Raw genomic sequence first — 6,060 nt, forward strand, 5'->3', positions numbered from 1 at the left:
CACAACTCCGTTTTTGTTGACACAGTACTCCTATTCCTTTCACTTCTGGGTTCAGTATACGTTTGTGTATCTGCTGTCTGTATCAAAAAGCTTACAAATGCAGTAAAAAAGTTCCTCTGTTTTTATTGCTGAAGTTCATTTTAGTTTTGTGTTGACCTCTAAAGCTTGTATGTTTCTCTAAATTGTAGTACTCTTATATTTGTTGATGCGCTGTTAATATATATGAAGTGAATTTGTAACAGTATGTTCGATTTCATGTGTACCTGCAGATACACATGCTGTGCATATCCTGCCATCTAGTGTTGGGCTCGGGGTGTTACAAGTTGTTTTTCTTCGAAGACGTCTTTTTTTCGAGTCACATGATTGATTGAGTGACTCCTCCTCTGGGTGATATGGGCATAGACTCCTTAGTTAGATTGCTTTCTTTCTGCTGTCAAGTTTGGACGTGTTCTCTCTTGCTCAGAGACTTTCGATTCAGAATCTTTATATTTGCTTTCTTATACCGTCAGCATTGTTTTCAAACGCGTTTACATCTGCAATCGATCCGATAGTACCATCGGGATCAGGAAAATGCCCTTTTGGACGCTTGCACCCTTCTTGGGCCTGTTCAGGCCTACCATACCATAGCCTGATCGATCGAACTCCATTCCGATTCTATTCTCAATGCCACGCTAAATTCCCTTATACTGACCAGCACTTGGTATGTAATCTTTGCCTTTCTCCTGAACATCGTGAGGAAGATTGTGAAGCTTGCCGTTCATTTTGATCAAAAAAGACACTGCGTGATCGAAGGGCAAGAAGACTCGAGATGGCGTCGAAATATACAGAGTCCAGCGACACTTTGAAGGAGGAGGAGCAGGCGTAGACGGCTGTTTCGATCCAAGATTTAGACTCCGAACAAGGATCGGAAGACGACAGCCAGCCGATCACAGCGGCACAGCATGTGAGTACACCTGCCCCTACACCCACTTAAAAAAAATCGAGCAAGGCCTTGGGTGCATCACTGCTGGCAAGCCATGGTGATAACCTAAAGAAAGTAATCGCCGTCTGGCCTTGGGGTTCGGTGCTGAAAAAGGCCAAGACACCCCATCAACAGGCCACGCCTGTTTCGATGCCGGAGTCGAGCAAGAAAATAAGAAGCTCAATCTCTGATCCGAGCTGACGCCTACAATCTTCGGATCCGAAATTACTGTGTCCGGCTTCGGAGACAAAACCTCGGCTAATATATTCAGGACTGAAACAGCTCGGAACCGCTTCTGAGACGAAAACATCCTTCTATACAGAAGAGACAGGACTTTCGACCGTTTGAAACATATGCCCAAAACATCTATTTAACAATCCTCTAAGGGCACAAAAAAATCCTCTGAACATCAAATAGAGGAATCTGATGTTCATCGAATTTTGGAGGTTATGGACAGTAAGAAGAGAAGAATACACATCCTCAAAGAGACTGGGAAAATTATTGCTTCACCCCCTCCATCTCCACAGACTAAAAGAAAGCTAGCATTTCAAGAGACTCTTGTGTACTGCTCCACCACCAGCAACAAATTTGAGCAAAAGGAGAAGCCATCACCTCTCCAGCTTTCTCCACCACATTTGCCACAGCTTTCTTTCTCACCACCACCTACTACCCCACCACCACTACCGTCACCATCACACTCCCATACCTATTCGCAGGGAGACACAGTGGACCCATGGGACATGTACAATTCGGACCCTATACCGTCCAGTGATCCTGAACTTTACCCTACTAAACCATCACCACTAGCGGATAGTACAGTTTACACCCAAGTTATATCTAGGGCAGCTACATACCTTGGGGTCCAAAGGCATGCAGAACCTTTGGAAGAGGATTTCCTTTTTAACACACTATCCTGTACGAATAAACACTACCAGTGCTTACCAATGCTTCCTGGTATGCTTAGACGACCTATTCAAAGAACTAGTCAAAGCTAGGGTTCTAACCCCCAAGAATTAACAAGAAATATAAGCCTGCACCAACAGACCCAGTCTACATTACACAACTGCCACCAGATTCTATTGTGGTCAGTGCAGCTAGCAAACGGGCTAATAGTCCGTCTTCAGGTTATACCCCACCCCCTGACAAAGAAAGTAGAAAATTCGATGCTGCGGGGAAAAGGGTAGCAACACAAGTAGCAAACCAATGGCGTAATGCCAATTCCCAGGTCATGTTGGCAAGATAGGACAGGTCACATTGGGATGAAATGCAAGAATTCTTGCAGTATTTACCCAAGAAACATCAAAAGAGAGCACATCGAATTGTAGAAGAGGGACAGGCTATTACAAATAACCAGATTAGATATGCCCTAGATGCAGCTGACACTGCAGCTCGAAGTAATAATTTCAGTGTTACAATCTGATGACATGCATGGCTAAGGTCCTCTGGTTTTAAACCTGAAATACAGCAGGCAGTGCTTAACATGCCATTCAATAAAAAGCATCTCTTCGGATCAGAAGTAGACACTACTATTGAGAGACTCAGAAAGGATTCAGATACTGCAAAAGCCATGGGAGCCTTTTATACCACACCTTTTTGGGGTTCCTTTCTTAAACAACAGTTTAGTGGATGTTTTAAATCCCAAACTTCAGAGGCTTCCTCCTCCCATCCAAAACAAACGCAGCAGTATTATTCAAGAGGGTCATCTAGAGGCTCTTTGAGGACAGAACTTCAGAGCAGAGGAAAATTTACCGCCTCAGAGTGCTACCACACCCACAAAACAACGACTTCCTAAACATCCCACAATCCGAAACATCTCCAGTGGGAGGAAGACTGCAACAATTCTACTTTCACTGGCAAAACATCACCACAGATCAATGGTTACTTTCAATTATCCACAATGGTTATTGCCTAGAACTCTTCTCTACTCCACCAAATATTCCCCCTCGTTCTTACAGACTCTCCCCAGAAACACTGTTCTACTAAAACAAGAGGTACAGTCTCTATTACTAAAAAGGGCAATTGAAATGGTTTCCATCTCACAGCAAGGGACAGGAGTATATTCGTTATACTTCCTTATTCCAAAAAAGGATGGTACTCTCAGACCCATTCTAGATCTCAAACCTCTAAATCTACATATCCTGGCAGAACATTTTCGCATGGTCACTCTACAGGACGTCATTCCCCTACTACAAAAACACGATTACATGACTGCATTAGATCTAACGGACGCCTACTTCCACATTCGCATACATCCAGCTCACCTCAAGTACTTAAGGTTCGTAATATCAGGCAACCACTACCAATTCAAAGTACTACCCTTCGGCATAACAGCTCTGAGAGTTTTCACAAAATGTTTAGCTGTAGTAGCAGCTCACCTCAGAAGACAACACATGCATGTCTTCCCTTATCTAGATGATTGGTTAATAAAATCCAGCAACATTCTACAGTGTCAACAACAAACTCTACAAAATAGATACCCTACACACATTAGGGTTCACAATCAATTACCAGAAATCTCATCTTCAACCAGCACAGATTCAACCTCATCTAGGTGCAATTCTCCTAAGCGTTAGCCTACCCAAATCCACAAAGGATACAGGCTTTTCAATACCTCATATCACAAATCCAGGTCAATAAGACTTACACAGTAAGATTTATCATGAAACTATTGGGAATGGTGGCATCATGTATAGCAATAGAATCACATGCACGACTAAACATGAGACCACTGCAATAGTGTCTCTCCTAACAATGGTCTCAGGCACAGGGTCCGTTACAGGATCTAGTGTTAGACCACCAAACTTACAAATCTCTGCAAGGGTGGAATCGCAACAACTTAACAAAAGGGCAGTCCCTTCAAGACCCACTGCCAAGGACCATAATCACAATAGATGAGTTAATGACAGGTTGGGGAGCCCATCTCAACAACCTAACCATACAAGGGTAATGGGACTCAACACAATCAACTTAACACATAAACCACTTGGAATTGCTAGCTTTTTTCTTGGCCATCAAAGCATTCTAGCCTCAGATCATATACAAGACAGTTATATAAGAACAGACAACATGACGACAATGTATTATCTGAAAAAAAAAAGGGGGGACACATTCATCCCAGTTGTCCCTTCTTGCTCAAACAATATAGAAATTGGCAATTCACAATCAGATTCACCTACTAGCGGAATATATCCCAGGGATACCCAACCAGCTTGCAGACCACCTAAGCAGGACGCAGCAACAAATACACGAGTGGGAGATTCACCCACAGGTACTTCAACGTTACTTTCAAATTTGGGGAACACCAAACCTAGACCTTTTCGCAAAAAGCGAAAACGCAAAATGCCAAAACTTCGCATCCAGACACCCACACCCTCAATCCAAGGGCAAAGCTCTATGGATCAACTGGTCAGGGATATTTGCTTAAGCTTTCCCCCCTTCCCATTAATTCCCTTTCTAGTCAACAAAATGCATTACACCTCTCTCACCATGATACTCCTAGCTCCCACGTGGGCAAGTCAACACTGGTACACAACACTACTGGATCTGTCAGTAGAGCCCCATCACTAACTTCCAAACACATCAGATCTGTTAACTCAGAACAAAGGTCAAATCAGGCATCCCAATCCCAGTGTACTCACCTTAGCGATTTGGCTCCTGGAGTCCTAGAGTTTGGATATTTACACCTTCCACGAGAATGTATGGATGTTCTGAAACAAGCATGTAAACCAATAACCAGACAATGTTATGCGAATAAGTGGAAATTGTTTGTATACTACTTCCAACCTAAAAATATAGATCCACTTAAAGCATCAGTACAGGATATAGTGTGCTAAAAAAGCAAACCTGGCTTTTTCCTCTATTAAAATTAATTTAACAGCCATATCACCATACCTACAAACCATACAACATACTTTTCTTGTTAGAGTTCCTGTCCTGAAAGCATTTATGGAAGGACTTAAACGTATTATTCCACCCAGAACTCCACCAGTTCCTGCATGGAATCTTAATATTGTATTCACAAGACTAATGGGCCCACCATTCGAACCCATGCACTCTTGTCCTGTTCAATTTCTCACATGGAAGGTTGCTTTCTTAGTAGCAATTTCTTCATGAAGAAGAGTAAGTGAAATTTAAGCATTTACTCTAGAGGAACTGTTCTTTCAAGTACACAAACTAAAAGTAGTACTTAGGACAAACCTAAAATTCTTACCTGAAGTGGTTTCACCTTTTTACATTAGTCAGTCAGTGGAATTGCTAGTCTTCTTTCCACAGCCAGACTCTGCTGCTGAAAGAGCTCTACACACTCTTTACCTTGAGAGGTATAATGTATTACATAGAACAAAAGACTATAGAAAAACAAATCAGCTTTTTGTTGCTTTCCAACAACCACATTAAGGTAATCCAATTTCAAAACAAGGATTAGCTAGATGAATTGTGAGATGTATTCAAAGGTGTTACCTTAAGGCAACTATTAACTCCAAAAGCACATTCTACTAGGAAAAAGGGTGCTTCTGTGACATTCTTAGGACATATACCAATGGCAAGCTGCCACATGGTCCACACCGCATACATTCACAAAGCATTACTGTGTGGATGTTTTATCTAGACAACAAGCAAATGTTGGACAAAAACACTCTTTCAAACCACTTCAACTCCTACAGGCTAACCACCACTTATTTAGGAGGAGAACTGCTTTTCAGTCTATGCACAGCAAGTGTATCTACAGCTACACATACCCTTGAATGGAAAATGTCACTTACCCAATGTACATATGTTCGTGGCATGTAGTGCTGCAGATTAACATGTGCCCTCCCTGAGAGCCTGTTGTTGTTGTACTCATTTGTACAAATGTATGTGTGTGTGTGTGTATATATATATATATATATATATATATATATGTGTTCGATGGCATGTGTAGCTGCAGATACACATGCTGTGCATTATCCTGCCATCTAGTGTTGGGCTCGGAGTGTTACAAGTTGTTTTTCTTCGAAGAAGTCTTTTCGAGTCACAGGACCGAGTGGCTCCTCCCTTTCGGCTCCATTGCGCATGGGTGTCGACTCCATCTTAGATTGTTTTCTTTCCGCCATCGGGTTCGG

Source organism: Pleurodeles waltl, chromosome 7 (genome assembly GCF_031143425.1).
Source record: "Pleurodeles waltl isolate 20211129_DDA chromosome 7, aPleWal1.hap1.20221129, whole genome shotgun sequence".
Classification (NCBI taxonomy): Eukaryota; Metazoa; Chordata; class Amphibia; order Caudata; family Salamandridae; genus Pleurodeles; species Pleurodeles waltl.